General features: G+C 46.9%; 1 protein-coding gene across 5 annotated transcripts in view; it reads left to right on the top strand.

Annotated features, from left to right (window-relative positions):
• The window catches only part of ARHGAP24 (Rho GTPase activating protein 24), a 348183-nt gene that overhangs the window by 207178 nt on the left and 120445 nt on the right, over window positions 1-20560 (top strand). Inside the window, exon 1 of one of the 5 annotated variants that reach the window (XM_088660577.1) lies at window positions 9469-9587. The exons of 3 other annotated variants lie outside the window; for them this stretch is intronic. The gene's annotated coding sequence lies outside the window, so the exon portion shown is untranslated. Of the gene's footprint in view, window positions 1-9468; window positions 10419-20560 lie in introns of those variants that run through there. One more of the 5 variants, XM_035112155.3, reaches the window with a different exon arrangement.

Raw genomic sequence — 20560 nt, 5'->3', positions numbered from 1 at the left:
GGAAGAGTATTCCCTTTTCCAAAGGGAAGGAGGGGGGAAAGGCAGAGCGGGCGAAGAGGGCGGGGCACACACACAAACCACAGGGGAGCAAGTAGAGGTGGGGAAGTGTAGAACGCTGGCTGTGTAAAGCAGCCTTTGTCAACCTGGTGCCCTCCAAGAGATTTTGAATCAGCACCAATCAGCAAGAAGTATGTATTGAAGTATGTATTGAAGGGGGAGAGAGCTGATATTGCAGCTATAGAACAGAAGCAAACAAAAAAGGGGGTGAATGAAAGAACAGTGCTCAAGAATGTGAAGGGTAGGTTTATATTGTAGCAGAGCAGAAAGAAGAACTTATTCAAGCTCCAGTTCTGACATGCAAGGAAAGGGGGCAGTGTGTGTGTGTGTGTGTGTGTGTGTGTGTGTGTGGCAAAGGGGGGCAGAGAGAAGAAGAATGCAATGAGGATGGGGGGGGGATAGATGAAAAGGAGGACCAGTTTGAGAGGGAAACACCGTGAGGGGGGGAGTGAAGCGAAAACTGAAAATCCTAAAAGGAATTTGGGGGGAGGAGGAGTGTGGGGAAAGAGAGAGAAGCATGGGGAAAGGGGTGGAAAGAGAAAATAAAAGAGAAAAGTCACTATCAGGTTTGGATTGGAAAACAGCCTTGCATCCTGTGGAATACACTTCAAATGGTAGATCTTGTTAAAGGAAACCACTTTTTTATCATTCAAACAAAAGGTCAAAACACCCCAACATTTAATTGTTATTTCCTCCGTCCTGTCATCAAAAGGGGTCAGGAAAAAGGACCTTATACATTTTATGAATGAGTAACAGATGGGACTCTAAGACAGCTCCTGACTTCAAAGGTGCTATGTGTTTACACTTTCAATTGACACTCTCAATTGGGAGAGATCAGATAAGACAATAGGTGTGCATTCCAAACCCGCTGATGTTACAATGGACTGATCAACGAAAAGCAGCCAGCAAGGAGGCTTTACTTTAACAATTAATATAAAATTGAGATTTTAACCGATTCACAAAATTCCAGTGCCAGCTCCCCTCTGCTACACAGAACTCATAAATAAAGCGAACCAAGAGCACTCGACCACCCTCCTACCCCTCTTTCCCCCCTAGGAAAGAGACGAGCCCCCACCCCTTACACACCTCTCCCGCTCGCCCCACCTCCGCCTCCCGAGGAGGCGGCAGCAGCAGCAGCAACAACACCATTTCAGCGGCTCCTCAAAAGCTGCCCTTTCTCGCAGCCGCGCCCGCCTCTCTCTTTCCCAGCAAGCGTGTCTCTTTAACCCTATCAGGGCTGGGCTATCCGTGCCTCCGTCACCCAACTCTTCCAGCCTCGGCAAGTCCACCATTTCGGAGCCGGCGAGTAGGAAGCCCCGATAGGGTTAAAGAGGCTGCGTGAGCCAGGCAGGGGCAGAGAGCCACGGCAAAGCTGTAAAGGAGCCGCATGCGGCTCCGGAGCCGCAGGTTGCCGACCCCAGGTCTAGATTAACTATTTCAAAATTCCTGTTCTGCTGCCAGGGGGTAGGCATTGCCGACTACTTGCTGAGACCCACACCCTTACAGGGGCCAACTGCTGCTCCCTAGAGACTCCTAGTCCTGCAGCAGCTGTGCCTTATGGGACCTGCCTGCTCACCTGCCCTCTTCTGAGCATGCAAGCAATGACAAGAGTGAGAAAACAGAGGAGGAACATTCTCCTTGTGTCATGGACTGCCCAGAAGCAGAGGAGTGGTGGGAGGCACAAGCTGGGGAACCCCCAAGGGAAGAAGCGCTCAGAGCCAGGGGCTTGGTTGGTGGGAGGCCAGAGCAACAAAGGCGAGCAGCCTGGGAGGAGGAGGTGTCGGAAGCCGAAGAGGCAACAGGGTTTAGTGAGCAGGAAGAGTCTGTGTCAGAGAGAAGTCCAGACTCAAAGGCAGAAGCAGGAGAGGAGGGAGGCCAAGAGGCAAAAATGAATCAGGCTGGTGAAGAGACATGGGTGTCTCCTCCTTCTCCTTCTCCTTCTCCTTCTCCTTCTCCTTCTCCTTCTCCTTCTCCTTCTTCCCTTCCCCACTGATCTCCCAGAACCCAAAGAGGTTTGGATAGGGCAGAGCAAACATGACAAAGACTCAGATTGCTTTAGAGGGAACCCAGTGAGGAGGAGACTTAGGGAGCTGTGGGAAGGCAGTCCCCACAACTGCCTCATTGGGGCGAGATCTACCAGGACGAGTTGCTGTACTCTCAAGGTCTGGCCTCCTGTGCTCCCCTTGTTTGCTCGACACTGCACTGACACTGTGATTTATTGCTGACCCGTTTCCAACACCTGCTCCTGACACCTCATTTCTCATGCTGTGCCTCTGGGCAGTTGTGAGGATCTTTAGTTCAGTTCTCCACATTCCAACCTCAGTTTGCAATTTATTTATTTTTAATCCTCAGGAAAATTCATTAGCATTTTAGCGTGAAATTTTCCTAACATACACATTTTTGTATGCAATTCTGCCTAATAGACACATTTTCGCCAACTGTATTTCCTTTAATACTCATAAGCGTAATGCATTTTGTGTATATTATTTTCACTGATATATACAGTTTCATGCACACTTTACCCTAGTATGTGCTTTCCCCCCATATTCCTTGGCTGGAGGTCTGCACTGCAAAGTTTGGAGAAGTTCGAATTTCAAAGGATAGCTGTCTTTCAGTTGGCATATTGTTTCCAAAAAGTGTGAATTAGGTAGGTTCACTTTTAAATGCAAACTGAATTAATTTTCCCCCTCCATCCCTAATCTTTATATCATCCCCGACATCATCCTTGGTCCTGGTCAGTGTTCCAGCTAATCAGTCATGCTATTTTCCAAGATATCCTAGAATCATAGAATCTTAGAGTTGGAAGGTACCCAAGGGTCATCTAGTCCAATCCCCTACAATGCAAGAATCTCAGCTAAAGCATCCATGACAGATGGCCATCCAACCTCTGTTTAAAACTTTCAAGGAATGGGAGTCCACCACCTCTCATGGGAGACTGATCCACTGCCGAACAGCTCTTACTGTCAGAAAGTTTTTCCAAATGTTTAGTCAGAATCTACTTTCTTATAACGTGAAGCCATTGGTTTGAGTCCTACCCTCCAGAGCAGGAGAAAACAAGCTTGCTCCCTCTTCCATGTGACAGCCCTTGAGATATTTGAAGATGGCTACCATATCTCCTCTCAGTCTCCTCTTTTCTAGGCTAAACATACACAGCTCCTTCAAGCGTTCCTCATAAGGCTTGGTTTCATGGGCGTAGGCAGGGGGGCCAGGAGGGGGCAATTGCCCCCCCTAGAAGCAGGGCCACTGGCCAGCCTGCCCCACTGCCCGCCCGGTGCCGTCTCCCTTCTCCCTGGCTGGCTGTGGGGCGGGCGGCGGGAAAGCACCAGAGCCGCGCAAAGCGTTTGGCTGGCTTTCCCTCCCTCCGCCCCACAGCCAGCAAGGGAGAAGGGAGATGTCCCTTCTAGCCGGCTGGCTGTGGGGCGGGCGGAGGGAAAGCCAGGCAACCGCTTTGCGCGGCTCTGGGGCTTTCCCTCCACCTGCCCCAGTGATTGCAGAGGGGGAGGAGGGAGTCGGAGCAGCCCGATTTCGGGCTGATCCTGGCTCCCCCTCGTCCCTTCCTATCGCGGAGGGGGAGGGAGTCGGAGCAGCCCGATTTCGGGCTGATCCTGGCTCCCCCTCGTCCGTTCCTATCGCGGAGGGGGAGGAGGGAGTCAGGAGCAGCCCGATTTCGGGCTGATCCTGGCTCCCCCTCGTCCGTTCCTATCGCGGAGGGGGAGGAGGGAGTCGGAGCAGCCCGATTTCGGGCTGATCCTGGCTCCCCCTCGTCCGTTCCTATCGCGGAGGGGGAGGAGGGAGTCGGAGCAGCCCGATTTCGGGCTGATCCTGGCTCCCCCTCGTCCGTTCCTATCGCGGAGGGGGAGGAGGGAGTCGGAGCAGCCCGATTTCGGGCTGATCCTGGCTCCCCCTCGTCCCTTCCTATCGCGGAGGGGGAGGAGGGAGTTGGGTTCTTCCAAGCCTGTTGACATCTTCCTTTGGGCCAGTTTTTGCTACATAACAATTGACACTCGTAGAACGAGTTCACTATTAGGATAGGTAGCTTTCAAAACAAAAGAAATTGGTTGTTTTAGTCAACACATTTGAAAAGCTGGTCACTGAGGGACCAGTTGCACTCCCCCCCCCCCCCGGCAGAATCAATGGTAGCAATCTAACTGCCTTCAAAAGAATGAAGATGGAGGCTTCGGGAAAGAAGCCAGAAGGTGTATCTGCCTCTTAAAATGTCTTTTCAATGCTCTCCCATTAATAGCAACTAAGGGTCCTCTCACACAGGACAGCAGTAACAGATGGCTTCACGAAGCAAAATAGGGGCTCAGCTACAGTCCTAATAAATTACACAGAAAGAAGTTGGCGGGCTGCTAATATTCTGTCTCTCGAGAGAGAGCCAAACAGCAAGACTGTAAACTATCTCCCAGACATCCTTAAGTAGAGATTAGAATGTGTGGCTTTTCACTGCATTCAGTCAACGAAGACTGGACAGGCTAAGCAGAGGTGAAAGCTACATTTGTGAAAGCATCAAAAAAATTACCACAGCCCCCACCCTAAAACAAGCCAAGTATGAAGATCTGTTGTAAGGCGCTATCCTGCTTTAAACAACCCAAATTAATAAATAATGACTTCCTACATTTCTTGGCTCTCTCTGAGGTAAAAGTAAACACAACTGTTATTAAAAATAGTATTTCTTTTCTTCCTGTGTTGCCAGAAAAAAATGAACTATTTTAAAAACTGTCTGTCTCACATTTCATGAAGACTTACAGCCGCGTTCAAAACCCAGATTCAGATGGGTTTTTGAGCCAGTTTATGGCATGGACTTCCATTAGGGTGAAAAAGCATATTCCCCTTGCCCTCTCCACCTACGTCCACTGTTTGAGGCAGGATACTTCTGAATACTGTGGGATAACCCACCTCATATAATCAACATGCTGAAGTTTAATAAATGCATGAAGGGGTTAAAACCATAGAGTAAGCTGTCTTGCCAGGCTTAGCTAGGTTACACCCCCTCACATTGAGAGGAAGGTAATTAAGCATATTGTTTCCCTTCAGTCTACCCGAGAAGATCAGGGTGTAAAGAGGTCTGAGCTGGTTGCTTGAAGCTCAGCCTGCATGGCTCTGACAAGCCATTCTTGTGTTCCTACACCAATAACTTAGGAACTTTCACCACTGTAATGAAGCCATTTTTTTTTGCCTGTGTTTTCTGACTGATATATGGGAAAGCACATGAACCTGACCTTTGGGGAGTTTGTAAGTAAACAATTTTAAACTTACCAAACGTGAGGTCTTTTCTATGCTAAGGCAAGAGGGAAGTTTTGGAACTCACAAGGGCGTATTTTTAAGGGTCTAACAGCTTATATTTCCACACCGAACTTTGCTGCATGTTTTGTGATTTTAAATATCTGCTGGTGTTCTCTCCTCAAAGAGTACTTGCCCCAAACCTGGGCCTTGGCATTACCCTTTTAAAACTTATTTTCCCTTGCCATCAACAAATACCAGTTGCTGGAAACTACAGGAGGGAATAATGCTGTTGCACCCTGCTTGCAGGCTTCCCATGAAGCTGTCACTGTGGGAACAAGATGCTGAAGTAGATGGGCCACTGGTCTCATCCAACAGCGCTCTTATGTCATTATCACCACCCCCAAAGTCCACTCAATTTATTTGATGTTGGATATTAATATGTATTCAGTACTGTTTAGATGTTGCTATTTGCTGCTCAGAAATATATACTGCATTTGGTTTCAGTTTTTGATGGCTGCTTCTAATGTTTGATTTCATTTTCAATATTTAATAGTTGAACATTGATATCTGACACCCCATGATATTTTGTTTTTGTTGATCAAGTGGTACATAAATCCTATTTTAAAGAATTAATTGCTTCACAGATGGGATGCACAAACTATGCAACAGAGAATAAAGCCCATTTATTTGAATAGATTTAAGTGTTCCTAACTCTTATCTCGGATTGCAAGGAAGATTTCAAACAGGGTTGCCAGTATATCTTTATAATTTGGATACTTATTTTTAATCACTTTCCAAATTATTTTAAATTTGCAGCTCCAGAGAATAACAGAGCTAACACCCATGTTTATTCCAGCTAAATTCAATAGGACAAAGACTGCAATCCTACATATTCAGAGGTAGCCAGTCAGCTTGTGCAGACACTGGAATGGAATCTAGCTCCCATTCCCATTGATTTGTTGGCATTGCAAGGCTAACAGGTGCTAAAACTATAAAAACTTTGTGACTCGACTGAGCTCATCTGACACCCAAAACAAGCAATTGTCCATCCAATGTGACAGGCTAATGAGTGATTGCCAGGATGATGGGAGAGAATGAAAGAGGCAGATATGAAATGGATGTTGCTTGTTTTGTTGAGAAGTGAACAGCAGCCATGCTACTTACAGTTACTCTTCTAACAAATAAAAACCACTGTGATGCAAGCTAATGAACATACTGCTTAGCACACCAACAGTAAGAGCAGCGTTCATTCATGGTTAATGGGGGAAATGTAATGTCATGAACATTTTGCTGTGAAATCCTGAATACTACACACAAATAATTCTCAAAAAGCTATCAAGACTGTTCTCATATCAGATATCTTGGATTGTAAGCCATTATTGTAAAATAGGAACCTGCTTGAGTCAAGGTAAAGGTAAAGGGACCCCTGACCATTAGGTCCAGCCGTGACCGACTCTGGGGTTGCGGCGCTCATCTCGCTTTACTGGCCGAGGGAGCCGGCGTACAGCTTCCAGGTCATGTGGTCAGCATGACTAAGCTGCTTCTGGCGAACCAGAGCAGTGCATGGAAACTGTGTTTACCTTCCCGCCGGAGCGGTACCTATTTATCTACTTGCATTTTGACATTCTTTCAAACTGCTAGGTTGGCAGGAGCAGGGACCAAGCAACAGGAGCTCACCCCGTCACGGGGATTCGAACCACCGACCTTTTGATCGGCAAGCCCTAGGCCCACAGCGCCACCCGCATCCCTTACCTGCTTGAGTACTTCAGTGGAAAGATGATATAGAAATGTTGCTAGTGAGAGCATGTTGCTAGAGACATGGCACCTTCGGTGACTTTCTACCCTCCACAGCAGTGTCTCAATCCAAATTTATGAAGGGCTGTAAATCCATGTTCAATCACCTGCTTACATCCAGAAGGTGCCAGATTCAATTCCCAGCACCTCCAGATGGAGCTCAGAATTACAGTATCAACCAATTGTAGACTTGGAAGGGAACAAGAGGCTCATCTAATCCAACCCTTTGCAATGCAAGAATCTTTGGCCCAACATGGGGCTCGAAGCCATGACCCTGAAGATTAAGAGTCTCATGCTCTACTGATTAAGCTATTTGGGAATGTCCTCTGTCTTAAACTCTGGACAGTCAACGTAGGTGATACTGAGCTAGATGGATCAATGTTCTGACTCAAAATAAAACTTCTGCCTCGTTTTTGGCCTGTTGTTTAGTCGTTTAGTCGTGTCTGACTCTTCGTGACCCCATGGACCATAGCACGCCAGGCACTCCTGTCTTCCACTGCCTCCCGCAGTTTGGTCAAACTCATGTTTGTAGCTTCGAGAACACTGTCCAACCATCTCATCCTCTGTCGTCCCCTTCTCCTTGTGCCCTCCATCTTTCCCAACATCAGGGTCTTTTCCAGGGAGTCTTCTCTTCTCATGAGGTGGCCAAAGTATTGGAGCCTCAGCTTCAGGATCTGTCCTTCCAGTGAGCACTCAGGGCTGATTTCCTTCAGAATGGATAGGTTTGATCTTCTTACAGTCCATGGGACTCTCAAGAGTCTCCTCCAGCACCTTTTTGGCCTACTCTGCCTTAAATTTACTTTTAAAGAGCCATTCAAACAATTGAATTTGCAAGAACATTGCCTTGTCTTGTTTTGCCATAAGTAATTACTCCACCCATCGTTCAAGATGTAGTAGTGTTTAGCATGGCAAACACAGGGGCAATATGAGCATGCCCACACTGTGAACTTTACAATTTCAAAACTTCTTAACCTTCATGATTCCCAAGTAAAGAACCTTGGGATTTATGGTTGAAGACTGGAATGGGAGACTGGTGGCCCTGAACTATAACTCCCATCCTCCCATTGGCCATTCTGGTTTGGGCTGATGGAGACTGCAGTCCAGCATTGGAGGACCGCAGGTTCCCCCTATGTTGTTTGAGGGGTGGGGCTGTAGGGTGGTGAAGCACTTGTTTTGCATACAGAAGGTCTCGAGTTCAATCCCTGCCATGTCTAGCTAGAAGAATGAGGTAGCCCGCAAAGGGAAAGAGCTGCTCCTGCTCCTGTAAGTGTAGACATTACTGGGCTAAATGGACAAATAGTCTATTTCTCTATTTAAGAGATATGTTCTGTGAAATGACTCAGGGCCCCAATAAATCTTTCCCATGACCTTCAAGTGATGTACGATTCCCAAGGTCCTTTGGCAGAGGGGGGTGGGATGGGAAAATCATTCAACTTAACTTAACTTGAAACTAGTTTATTATTATTTTATTAGTAAAGCTTCACCACCCTACAGCCCCACCCCTCAAACAAGGTAGGGGGAACCTGCGGTCAAAATATGAAAAGATGCTCTCAGGGTATGTTTTTTTTGGGGGGGGGCGACGGCGAATTTTAGGTTGCAGTCAGTTCACTTCTTTTTGTGTTAGTCTCAAGTCCATTCCTACCCACCCCCACCCCCTTGCACATATCTGCTGATCCATTTCCACTTACAGATTAGCTTTCAGCCATGGTCTGAATAGCACTTTTTAGTCTCTCTTGTTGCTCTCTGGCAGTTAACTAGCTGCCTGGTCACATGGCATTCAGCCCAAGGGTAACTTCGGCAAGTGCTTGAATAATAATACTACTAATAAAAAAAAACCTCTTAGCTATTTTTAGTTCCTACACAATAAGCCACTTGATTTTGCAGCCTGCGGGAATGAACCGGGGTGGGTGGGAGAGAACTCCTGTACTGAAACCGTAACAGAGGGTCTTTTCAAAGAGATCAGTAAGTTAAGGGCAAACAATGCACATAAGTAAAGCATCTTGACACAGCAGATAATTAATAGTAGGTGTTGTTAATGTATGGGGGGGGTTACATTTCTCTGCAGCACTTTTAGTGCACTGTTTTTCTTCTTTAAATCTTACCTTGCTTTGTATTTAAATGTGCAGAAACACACACACACATTTTTATTACTCTTTTCTCCAAAGTTGCAGTCCTTGATCGCTTGGGACACAATCCACTGCTTTGCTTTCCCAGGCAACCCCCCCCCCTTGAAATCAGCTGACCCTGTATCCTGTGTCTGAGGAGGAGGAGAAAAAGTAGGAGTTAAGTTTAGCACGCACTCACTCGCAGCTACCATCTGATTAAGACTTTCAAGGTTTCATTCCACAAATTCCTTTCGCAACCATCAGCTATTAAAGCTTGAGAAAAAGAGAGAGAGAGAGAAAGAAAGAAAGAGAGAGAGAGAGAGAGAAAGCTTCCTTCCAACATCCTCCTTTGGAATCCTTCTGCAGGAACCGAGTCAAAACATCAAACAAGTATAAAGTCACTATGTACGTGTCCAAAGCAAGTTTTTCACAAAATGGTAGACTTTTTAATCTTCTAAAAACAGCTGTATATGGGCATCTTTCACCTGATCTTTCTTTAATAGCCGAAGTGCTTTCTCCCACCTTTCTCTCTCCATTACAGCAAGCACCTACCTTCCATCAAAACTGAATGGCTCTTGCCACACAGTTCTTGATGACAAATCTTGTAGTCTAAAAGTTTCTCTCCCCCCCCTCCCCTGTTTTGTTTATGACTGGAGCTGGGAGAGGGTTCTTGTGTCTGCAGGCTGGCTCGGAGTCAGTGCCCCCCTTTTGATTCTCTGATTCATTGCCCTGCTGACCTCCTGTTTGTCTCAAGCTGTGATTTATATAGCTCGGCGCTGCTTTCAAAGCCCAGCCTTTCCAAAGGCGTTTAGGGCGGCGAGGTGGGGTCGTCCCTTCCCCTCTTTGGGCTCCCCCTGTTCACCTTGCAACTGCCCTTGCCTTCTTTCCCCACCTGACTTTCAACAGTTCTCTCTCTCTCTCTCTCTCTCTCTCTCTCTCTCTCTCTCTCTCTCTCTCTCTCTCTCTCTCTCTCTCTCTCTCTCTCTCTCTCTCTGTGTGTGTGTGGCCAGTGCCACACCGGTGTTAGTGAGAGAGAAGTTGTTGCCATTCCTGTGCGATGGAGTCATGGGAGAAATTGCAGCGAGCGCACAGATAGTGGGAGTGCAAGAGGCAAAGCTGGCTGAGCTAGGAAGCGGCTCCTAGTAGCAGCAGCAACAACAGCTTGGGCTGGCAGCGCTGGAGGTGTCCGCATTTGTAGCTGGCTCTTCTTTCCCTGGGAATACTTGCTCGAGGAAGGTGAGAGTTCAGTCTTGCTTTTAATTTCTTGCATGTTTCCAGCTCCAGCTGCTTTGGGGCAGGCAGGGGGGGGGAGATGCTTGTTGCCTCAGCTCTAGCAACATCTCATATATTCCAAACCCTGCCAAAGTCTGGAAGACTTTTGTGTGTGGGTTTACTCAGAAATCCGTCTGTGCCCTAATCCTTCCTAACACACCAGATTCGATGCTGAGGATTGGGAGAGTCAAAGTGGGGAGGTGATGGGGTTTTGTGCCTTGATTTGTTTGCAAGTGGTGGCTGCATTTTCCTATGCAGCTAATTATATTTTTCAACAACTCTCTTTGCACATTCAAAACCTAGCAGATAGCACTGCTCACCTGTGATTGTATCCCTGTGTTCATTTGGAGGGTATGTTGTGTTTAAGATTGTGCAACGTTTATTATTGACCCAAACTTTAGAGGGAAACTTGCGGGATTCCCAACCCCCGTTTAACTGCATTCAGGGTTTATTATTGTCGTTTCACATTAGTAAAATGGAACTCTGTAAACTAGCAGTAACTTTGACACACACAGGTGAAGAATGCTCAGGGCAGCCCCGATAACAATTACCTTTTGTTTGAGACAACGTACCTGTGTAAACATAGCCACCTGCTGCAGTGTTATATGCTGACATGAAAAAAGTGAGCTGATAAATCTCCACTTACATGTGCATTACCTTTACTGCAATTAATAAGGCTGGTATGGTATTTGCAAACTCTCCGTTTCAAAATTATGGCACAATGACCTAACTAACAGCACTTGAGATGTGTGTGAAATAGGATTCTAGCAAAGGTGATGGGGCCTGGGACTCCCTATGTGCCTACCCATCGCTTGAATCCTGCTAACAGGAAATCCAAACTTTGTAACTGGAATAAATCATTTAGGAAATCAGCACCCAGTTTTATTGCAACGTAATTTTATTTCTCTTGCTGCTTTGGAATCTTCTTCTCCCAAATTAGGGATTTTCCCCAAGTGTTATTATTCATGGCATAAGTGAGGATGATGTAGGCTCAAATATCTGCAAATGCGCTCAACAGGTGTACTGTATAAAGGCACAGAGACAAAGTGTTGGGCAGTATGAAATGAAACTTGTCTTTATGAAGAAGACCCATACCAGAACCCACATTCAGATAGCAACAACTTTCCACACATCTTCATGTGCCCCCCTCCCTCCCTCCCCACAACCACAAGGGTTACTGATCTGTTACATTTTAAACTAGCATAAATAATTGGAAGCAAGATAGGGAAGGGATTTGCACAGAGAGAGCTTGCATATCAAAAGACCTCTTAGCACAGAGCACATCTTTGTGTGCTCGGTAAATAAAGGTATGTTGCACTCCACAATAATATTTTCCCTCAGTGTAGTACTTTACCTTTTCTCTTTGGAATGAATGGAGAAGTGCATTCAGAAACACCACTGACATGTGAGCTAAACCTACCCACTGAATCTTGGCTGCACTAGCAGCATGGCAGAATAGTGGGAGACTGCCAAGGAACAATTGGCCATTACACAGACAGACACACATATACATTCACACACACGTTATGTAGATGACTGAATATTGCCATACTGGGTATATGCCAAAGCTGATTGGTCCCAGCCTCCGTGAAGACTCCTGCAAAAGCAATCGGAAATAGACTGCAAGCATGGTGGTTAACAGTTGATTTGTTTGCCATTTGACTATGCATCTTGTGATGACAGGCGCTTAGGGTACGTATAACTTGAAACCGCAAAATGAATAATTAAGCTACCCATCCTAGGGGCATCCCAGGTGCCTGAGATGTTTCTAGCTATAATTGCAGGTGTTGTGGAGCATGGCTGGAATGGCATCATCGCTACTATCCTCTTTTCTTAACTGTGAGAGTCATGGTAAATGAAACCTGACTTTCTCTTGTTCTGCTGCAGTGTGCGACTTAGCAGACAGGAGATCCCTTAATGCAAGTGTGGGGAATCTTCGACCCTCCAGATGTTGTTGAACTACAACTCCCATCAGGCCCTAGCCAATTACCAGGGATATGGGAGTTGTGCAAACATCTGGAGGCCCAAAGGTCCCCTAAAGGTAAAGGTAAAGGGACCCCTGACCATTAGGTCCAGTTGTGACCGACTCTGGGGTTCCGGCACTCATCTCGCGTTATTGGCTGAGGGAGCCGGTGTACAGCTTCCAGGTCATGTGGCCAGCATGACAAAGCCGCTTCTGGCGAACCAGAGCAGCACATGGAAACGCCGTTTACCTTCCCGCCAGAGCGGTACCTATTTATCTACTTGCACTTTGACGTGCTTTCGAACCGCTAGGTTGGCAGGAGCTGGGACCGAGCAACGGGAGCTCACCCCATCACAGGGATTTGAACCGTCGACCAGCAAGCCCTAGGCTCTGTGGTTTAACTCACAGCACCACCTGCGTCCCTAAAGGTCCCCTACACCTGCCTTAATGTACTGGTAATTCACAAATCCCACTCCTCCTTGTCTTGGCCAAATCATTCTGCCCCAAAGCCTTCTATAAACAGTGGCTAAGGCAGCTGACATGAAAGATATGTTGTAATTTAAGCCTGAGTTTTCCTGAAGTAAGTATATAGGATGCCTTGTCCCTATGCAAAGGGGGAGCTGATTTGCGTCCCTAGACTATAATTTTAAAGCTGCTGTGCTTAAGATACCCTTTCTCTGTTTGAGCTGGGTGCCTTAGACCTCACCAGGAAAAGCCTTTTGTCTAGGCCCAGTCCTCAAGGAATCCTGGGCTGGCTCCCGTTATGTCTCCCCTCGACTTGAGCCAGCTGACTCAAACAGTTCCAAAACAGACAGACTTGGATACATGTGAGGTGTTGCTGCGGTTCACTTATTGTCCTGGATCCCACCACTAAAGCAATAATACATACCCACTTTTGCAAATCATGTGAGTGCTTGAGAAGGGATTACTGCTATATATCCACACTGCACAAACATCACCAAAACACTTCAGGAAAAATAAAACCCAAGTAACAAGCTGAGAAGGTTAATTAGAATTGCTATGGCCCAAATGTCCCATCGCATTATGCATTGCCTAGTTACTGTAAATGTTTTCTGCCTTATTTATGTCTGTGAATGATGCTTAGTCCTTAGTTTAAGAGTTATTAACCTCAAAGGGCACATTTGTCCACTTTCCACTAATAAGAGCTGCTGCAGCTCTGCTGCTTGTGTCTTTGTTTGGAAAGCAAGAAAGGCTCTTCTGCCATTTGTCACAGTTCTGCTCTGGCTTTGTGCAGCCTTGTTATGTTGAATGAATTCAGAGCATCCGCAGAGGGTGACTTTGGATTGCTCACCCTCTTCGCAGTGTGGAAAGTCGGCTCAACCTTTCGAATGCAAAATAAAGCAGCAGTCCTCAACTGACAGCCAACAACTGAGTTTTCATCAAAGGATTTGGTCACGGACCAGTCTATCTGGTGCTAAGGGAAAAAGTAAACTTTGCAGCGAAATGTACCGCGGCGTAAAAGCTTCATTAGATGAGTCCTTTTGGCATATTTGCGCATCAGTGGTTTCTGGTGCGGCTGTTTCAAGCTGTGAAGCCATGGGGGCAGGGCAAATATTGTTCCCCTTGAGCAGGAATGATTGTGAAGAAAGCCAGCGCTATACCTTTCTCGGGCGCAGTCTCTGCTAACTTCCTTGACTGCACAATGACACACTTTGGTCACGGGAGAGAAGCAACATTGGGCACGACATCTCAGAGCCAGATCAGTTGGAGATGCGATTCCCTTAGAATTTTTCTCAGAACAAGCCTAGTTGGGATAGCATGAAGGGCACTGTTGCGATAGTACGAAGCGTTGTCTTCTTACACCCAGTGGAAGTTCTGAGTGGCACCAGAATACACAAAGTGAACATGAGCTGGGAAACGCTGGACAGAGTTGAATAAAAAGATATGGTCAGGAGAGTGAAAAGGGATGGTTCAGAAGAAACACTTTTATTCCTTGGGAAAGTAGATTTGAAAACTGGGAGGGGGGGGGAGTGAGAGAGCCCTTTGAAATGTGTTGACATGGCTGTCACTGGAGGATGGAAAGTTGGGCAAGGAACAGACTTCATTGAGGAGCAGGTGCAAGAAATACCTTTTTTTGCAGTTAAGAAAACTGACAGTATCTGTGATTGTGCAGCTTCCTCCCTTCTATTTTCCTCCATGGTTTGGCCCGTGCAGAGCTTGTCTGAGGCCCAGGGTGGGAGCCTTGTTAGAATAAAGTTATAAACCCAAACAAAAAAGCAGCTGTTTCCTGGGTGCCCTGTCTTAGCCTTCTGAGGCGGCCCAGGGCAAGGGAACCCGGCTTCCACTCCCTTCTGCATGGGCCTGACAGTGGCCATACCTATGCTCTCCCTCTGCCCCAGTCCCCACAAAATCTCGGAAGATGGTCTAGAATGCAGAGGTTCTGAATTTGGAGGAGCATCTAGCACAGCTTTAATCCAGTTATTATAGTGGGTGGCATAGCTGCCAAGTACCCCGTTTCCCCCGGGAAACCCCCATTTTTACTTACCTTTTCCCGGTGGTCCCCTATATCACTTCGTCTCCCGTTTCTCTCTGTTATTTTCTCCTGCCGGCGGCCTTTTTTTTTCCTTTTCGATTTGCCCTTCTATGGGCACCAAAAATGGCCGCCGCCGACTTCAAAAGTCGCATCTACGCATGTCCGGAAGTGCATAGACGCGGCTTCTGGTGTCGGCGGCGGCCATTTTTGGTGCCCATAGATGGGCGGAGCGACACCGGAAGTTGCGTCAACGCACTTCCTGACATGCGTACAACTGACTTTCGAAGCCGCCGCCGGCCATTTTTGGTGCCCATAGAAGGGCAAAGCGACACCGGAAGTTACGTCGACGCAACTTCCGGTGTCACATGGCTGCCGGTCCCAGATTCTGCAGTACGGGACTTGGAAGGTAAGGTGGGTGGTAGTCAACTGAGTGTTACTCAGAGCAGACCTATTGAAATTAATGGACTTAACGTAATCATGGCTATTCAGTTCAATGGGTCTATTCTGAGTAAAACATAGTTGAATATTGCTCTGTGGTACAGTGTGGGATTTACATGGAGGAGGTCCCAGGTGGAGTCCCTCACAACCCCAGTGAAACGAATCTCCTGGCAATCAGAGCTGACTAGATTTTCTTCAACCTGGTGCCCTCTGGATATTGTTGAACTGGAACTCCAGTCAATCCCAGACAGCATAGCCACTGGTTGGGGATTATGGATTATGTCTAGAGGGCACCAGGTTAGATAGGGGAGGCTAAGTAGACTGACACTGTGTCAGGCAGCTTTATAATGAACCATTGTTCCAGCATTCAGGACTGCGCTGCTTGTTACATTTCTTATCTCCTTGACTTTGGAATGTCTAGAACACCCTTTTCTTTGGAAGTCTGTGTTGCTCAGAGCTCTTTCGCGGGCTATGACCCATCTTGGTAACATGAGAAGAAAGTTGTCATGGTGCAGTTTGGTGTACCTTAATGACCTTTCCAGCTGTTCATCAAGTTCACAAACCTAACCCAGGGTTGTGGGAGGTTTAGCAAAGACATAGAACCCAAATCTGGCCTCTTTGCTGGGGCAATTTTAGTCTTGTAAAATAGATCCTGGGCAAACGTTGCTGCTGCTGCTCAAGTTGTTTTTGCTGTGGGTTAAACCACTGAGCCTAGGGCTTGCTGATCGGAAGGTCGGCGGTTCAAATCCCCGTGACGGGGTGAGCTCCGTTTCTCGGTCCCAGCTCCTGCCAACCTAGCCCAGCAGTTTGAAAGAACATCAAGTGCAAGTAGATAAATTGGGGAAGGTAAACGGTGTTTCCGTGCACTGCTCTGGTTCACCAGAAGTGGCTTAGTCATGCTGGCCACATGACCTGGAAGCTGTACGCCGACTCCCTCAGCCAATAACGCGAGATGAGCGCCGCAACCCCAGAGTCGGTCACAACTGGACCTAATGGTCAGGGGTCCCTTTACCTTTCCTGGAAATAAAAGTCACTTCTCTTTTTCTTTTCCATGTTATGAACGTTGTTTACTTCCTCTAGTGTTCCAGGGGGGTTGCAGTATCCAACAAGTATTTTGACTGTCAAGTGGACTACTTGATTTCCCCTACTGCCAGCTTTTTAAAAGATACCATGCATCTGATCCTTGTTAATTACTGCTCGGTGGCAGAGCCATAGACTGTATGCGAAAGAAGTTCTAGGTTTGAATGCTTGGTCACTTCTGCAGTTGCATCCCAAAACTGCAGGGCAGGGGTGGTGCAGAGGTGGGTTCTACCTGAACCTTAGAGAAGTAGAAACCGTGGCCAATGACCACTGAGCCTCTTGGGCTTGCCGATCGGTAGATCGGCAGTTCGAATCCCCACGACAGGGTGAGCTTCTGTTGCTCTGTCCCAGCTCCTGCCAACCTAGCAGTTCAAAAGCATGCCTGGGCAAGTAGATAAATAGGTACTGCTGTGGCCAGAAGGTAAACAGAGTTTCTGTGCGCTCTGGTTTCCGTCTCGGTGTTCCATTGCGCGAGAAGCGGTTCAGTCATGCTGGCCACATGGCCCAGAAAGCTGTCTGTGGACAAACACCAGCTCCCTTGGCCTGAAAGCAAGATGAGCGCCGCAACCCCATAGTCAGCTTTGACTAAACTTAACTGTCCAGGGGTCCTTTACCTTTTACCTAATAAACAATGTGGAGAGTTTTCAGAAATTCAGTATAAATATATACATGGATGGTTTATATAAATACTACTAGCCTGTTTTATGAAGCTGTTGGAAGGATTGCCAAGATGATTTATGCATTTGATTTGGATGCTTTTAAGGTGCAAGGCCCATTGCTTAATATATAAAAATGTTCAGTTTAAATGCTCTGTTACCTGTTCAGCATTAGCCACTAGGTGGCAAACCAAACAGAACGGTGCTGCATCGCTTCCAGAGAGCATCCGAAGTCAGGCTTGGATAGGGGGAGAAAGTTCCAATGCAGAAGTGAGTTGCTGCTCAAGGGCTCTCTCTGTGGGCTGCTCTGGGTGAAGGTCTTTCTTTGCTGCTTTCTCTTTGAAATTTGCTAGGGGTTTGGTGTTCTCTTACTGTTCATTTGTTGTACTGTGGTGCCTCTGGATACGCACACCTCCGGTTGCGTATCCTTCAGGATGCGAAAGCGGCAAACCCAGAAGAATTTTTCCGGGTTTCGCTGCACACACATGCGCAGAGGCGGTCCCTCCGGTTGTGGAAACCTCAGGATCCGACCGGAGCTCCGGAATGGATCCCATCTGCAACTGGAGGTACCACTGTATTTCATTGGTGGTGAGAGAGGTTGGGGTGGTCTAGGGTCAGGGCCGGCTCTAAGGCAAGGCTGGGTGGTGCAAGGCACCAGGGCGCGGGCCGCCAGGGGGTGCCGTGCTGCTGTGCCTGCGGCAGCCACGCTGCACGCAGCGCCCGCCAGACAGACGCGCTGGGAAACGGGGCGGGGGGGTGCCAGAGGGGTCTTTGCACCACGGCTCCAGGGCGCCAGATATGCTTAAGACAGCCCTGCCTAGGGTGTGCTTGATTGTCTTTTGTTTGCTGTATTGAGATTTGTTTTTGTATGTGAACGGTGTGTGGGTTTGGGTGTGTTTCTGAATCAGGTTAGCCAGATTGATTCGTATGCTGTCAGCGGATTCCTGTTGTTGTCTTGTTGGGCTATGTATGTGATAAAGGGGAGTCATACCCACACATACACTAAGCAGAAGAATAGAAGCATAACCACCTGACCCCACCCCCCTCACCATTCCCCACCCCCCCTCTTCTCTTCCTAACCTAACACTATATGTAACACTAATGTCTCACAACAAATGAAACTGATCTGTAGAAAACACAACTTGAAAAAAGAGACAACACACGTATTTTTGTAAACTAAGAAATCTTCAATAAAAATATATATTTTAAAAAAAGAAAGAAAAGAAATTTCACTAGGGGGGTTGTGTCCTCTCCAGAATGAATTGAAAAGCATTGGAATTGGTTTCGATATGTATCAGTTGTGTCTGACACATGTGTGTGTGTGTGAGTATGTAGGATTCTATTAGTCATGATCGCTATCTGAGTTGTTATGTATCTGAGTACCAGTTGGGGAGAGTGTTATACAGGGTGGCCCAAGAGTAGTTGAATCAATTAAATTCATCACAACAGATTATATGGGTATACATAACTGACACACTACAAAATTAAATTTTGGACTGGCTATTGGAAAGAATAGTGTGGCAGTTGTAAAGAATAAAATGATTGTTTTTCTTTACTGATATTGCGAATGATGAGAACTTGAGTCAAGAACAAAGAAAGTGGATTCCATAGCAGTATACCTACTTTTGTGCCCAAGTTATCCATCAGGGCCAGTGCCAGATTTATGGATAAGCTAAACAAGCTATAGCTTAGGGCCCCGCTCTCTTGGGGCCCCCCAAAAAATGTAAAGGGAAAAACCCTGGGTGTACTTCGATAAAATACATATTTTGCTATGTGCAAATGGCTTTAGATACCTATCAGGTCCATAAATTACCACATATTCAACACCAAAAAAGGGACAATTTGTTGTTGACAAAGGACAGCTGGACACATAAAGGGCCCCATTACCTTCAGTAGCTTAAAGGTAACCCCTGACTGTTAAGTCCAGTCACGGGCGACTCTGGGGTTGCAGCGCTCATCTCGCTTTACTGGCTGAGGGAGCTGGCGTTTGTTCGCAGACAGCTTCCGGGTCATGTGGCCAGCATGACTAAGCCGCTTCTGGTGAACCAGAGCAGCACACGGAAATGCCATTTACCTTCCCGCTGGAGTGGTACCTATTTATCTACTTCCACTTGATGTGCTTTCAAACTGGTAGGTTGGCAGGAGCAGGGACCGAGCAACGGGAGCTCACCCCATCGCGGGGATTCGAACCGCCGACCTTATGATTGGCAAGCCCTAGGCTCTGTGGGTTAGACCACAGCACAACCTAAATCCGGCCCTGATCAGGGCAACCAAAGCAGTTCAGGCCCATGACCAGGCATGAACCCAGATCGATATGGTGCAAGATAATCTGTGTCAAGCATGAGTACTTGCAGTTTCTGCACAATAACCTTCACAAGCCAATGTGTCCAGGGGTGGGCAACTCCAGGAAGAACCGAGGAAAGACCCCCAAACTGAAATCTTGGAGAGCTGTTTCCAGTGACAGCACTGTTGGGTGTGGTATTTAAGGCAACTCCGTGTTTGTCATTTGGTTTAGAAAGAGGTGATGCTCTAGATTTGATTCCAAATAGGGGTCCCTGTTCTTCAGTCCATGCCTTGCTATTACATGCCAAGGTTTTATACACGGACTCTGTGGCTGTTAGGTAGGTTATGGACAATGCCGTTAAGCATTGATGTGTGCAGTAGAGAATATTACTGCGCCAGGATGAAAAAGATACAGTTCATTTTGTTTCAATTGATGTCATTCCTCCCATCTCTTTCCACGTTGATCTCTGGGCTGGCATGAAATGAAACAAAAAAAGATGATTGCTTGTGTTCTGATCTCCCATCAGTCTCTAGAAATAAAAGTACGGGTCACAGACTGGAAATATTTGGCAAAAATGAGATCCAAGATGGAAAGGGCAGCACTAAATATCTCTAAGTAGACATGAAGTCGTCTGCACAGGGATCTGTAGCAAAGGCCCACTGAAAAACAGTGATGCGTGAACTTGGTATTTTCTTTCCAAAGCCATTCTTTTATGGAACAGGAAATGAAATGTGACCTCGTGCAACAGTCAAGAGTGAAGTTAACTAGGTTGTAAAACTGATTCCTCTCCCTACACTGTCCATTCTTGCATCTCTCCTCTTTGGTTTCTGAAAAGTGCTGCAAGCCAGCTCATAGATCAGCAATGGAACATATGCCACCCTTGGCTTTTACTGTCATTGAATGTGTCTTGTTGAGTGGCATGATGGGTGTGTGTGTGTGTGTGTGTGTGTGTGAGAGAGAGAGAGAGAGAGAGAGAGAGAGAGAGAGAGAGAGAGAGAGAGAGAGAGAGAGCAGGGTGCCTTAAAACATTGCTTCTAGTCTGTAGCAGCTACTGGGAAAATATTAGCACAAAAGCATATTTGCATCACACAATTCATGCACAAGAGAACAAAGGTGGGGTTGGATGTTTGATTGGTCAGCATCCCACACAGTTGTTGTTGTTTAGTCGTGTCCAACTCTTCGTGACTCCAT

The sequence above is a fragment of the Zootoca vivipara genome, chromosome Z1, assembly GCF_965207765.1.
Source record: "Zootoca vivipara chromosome Z1, rZooViv2.hap1.1, whole genome shotgun sequence".
NCBI classification, from domain to species: Eukaryota; Metazoa; Chordata; class Lepidosauria; order Squamata; family Lacertidae; genus Zootoca; species Zootoca vivipara.
This window is presented reverse-complemented; position numbering and strand designations above follow the sequence as displayed.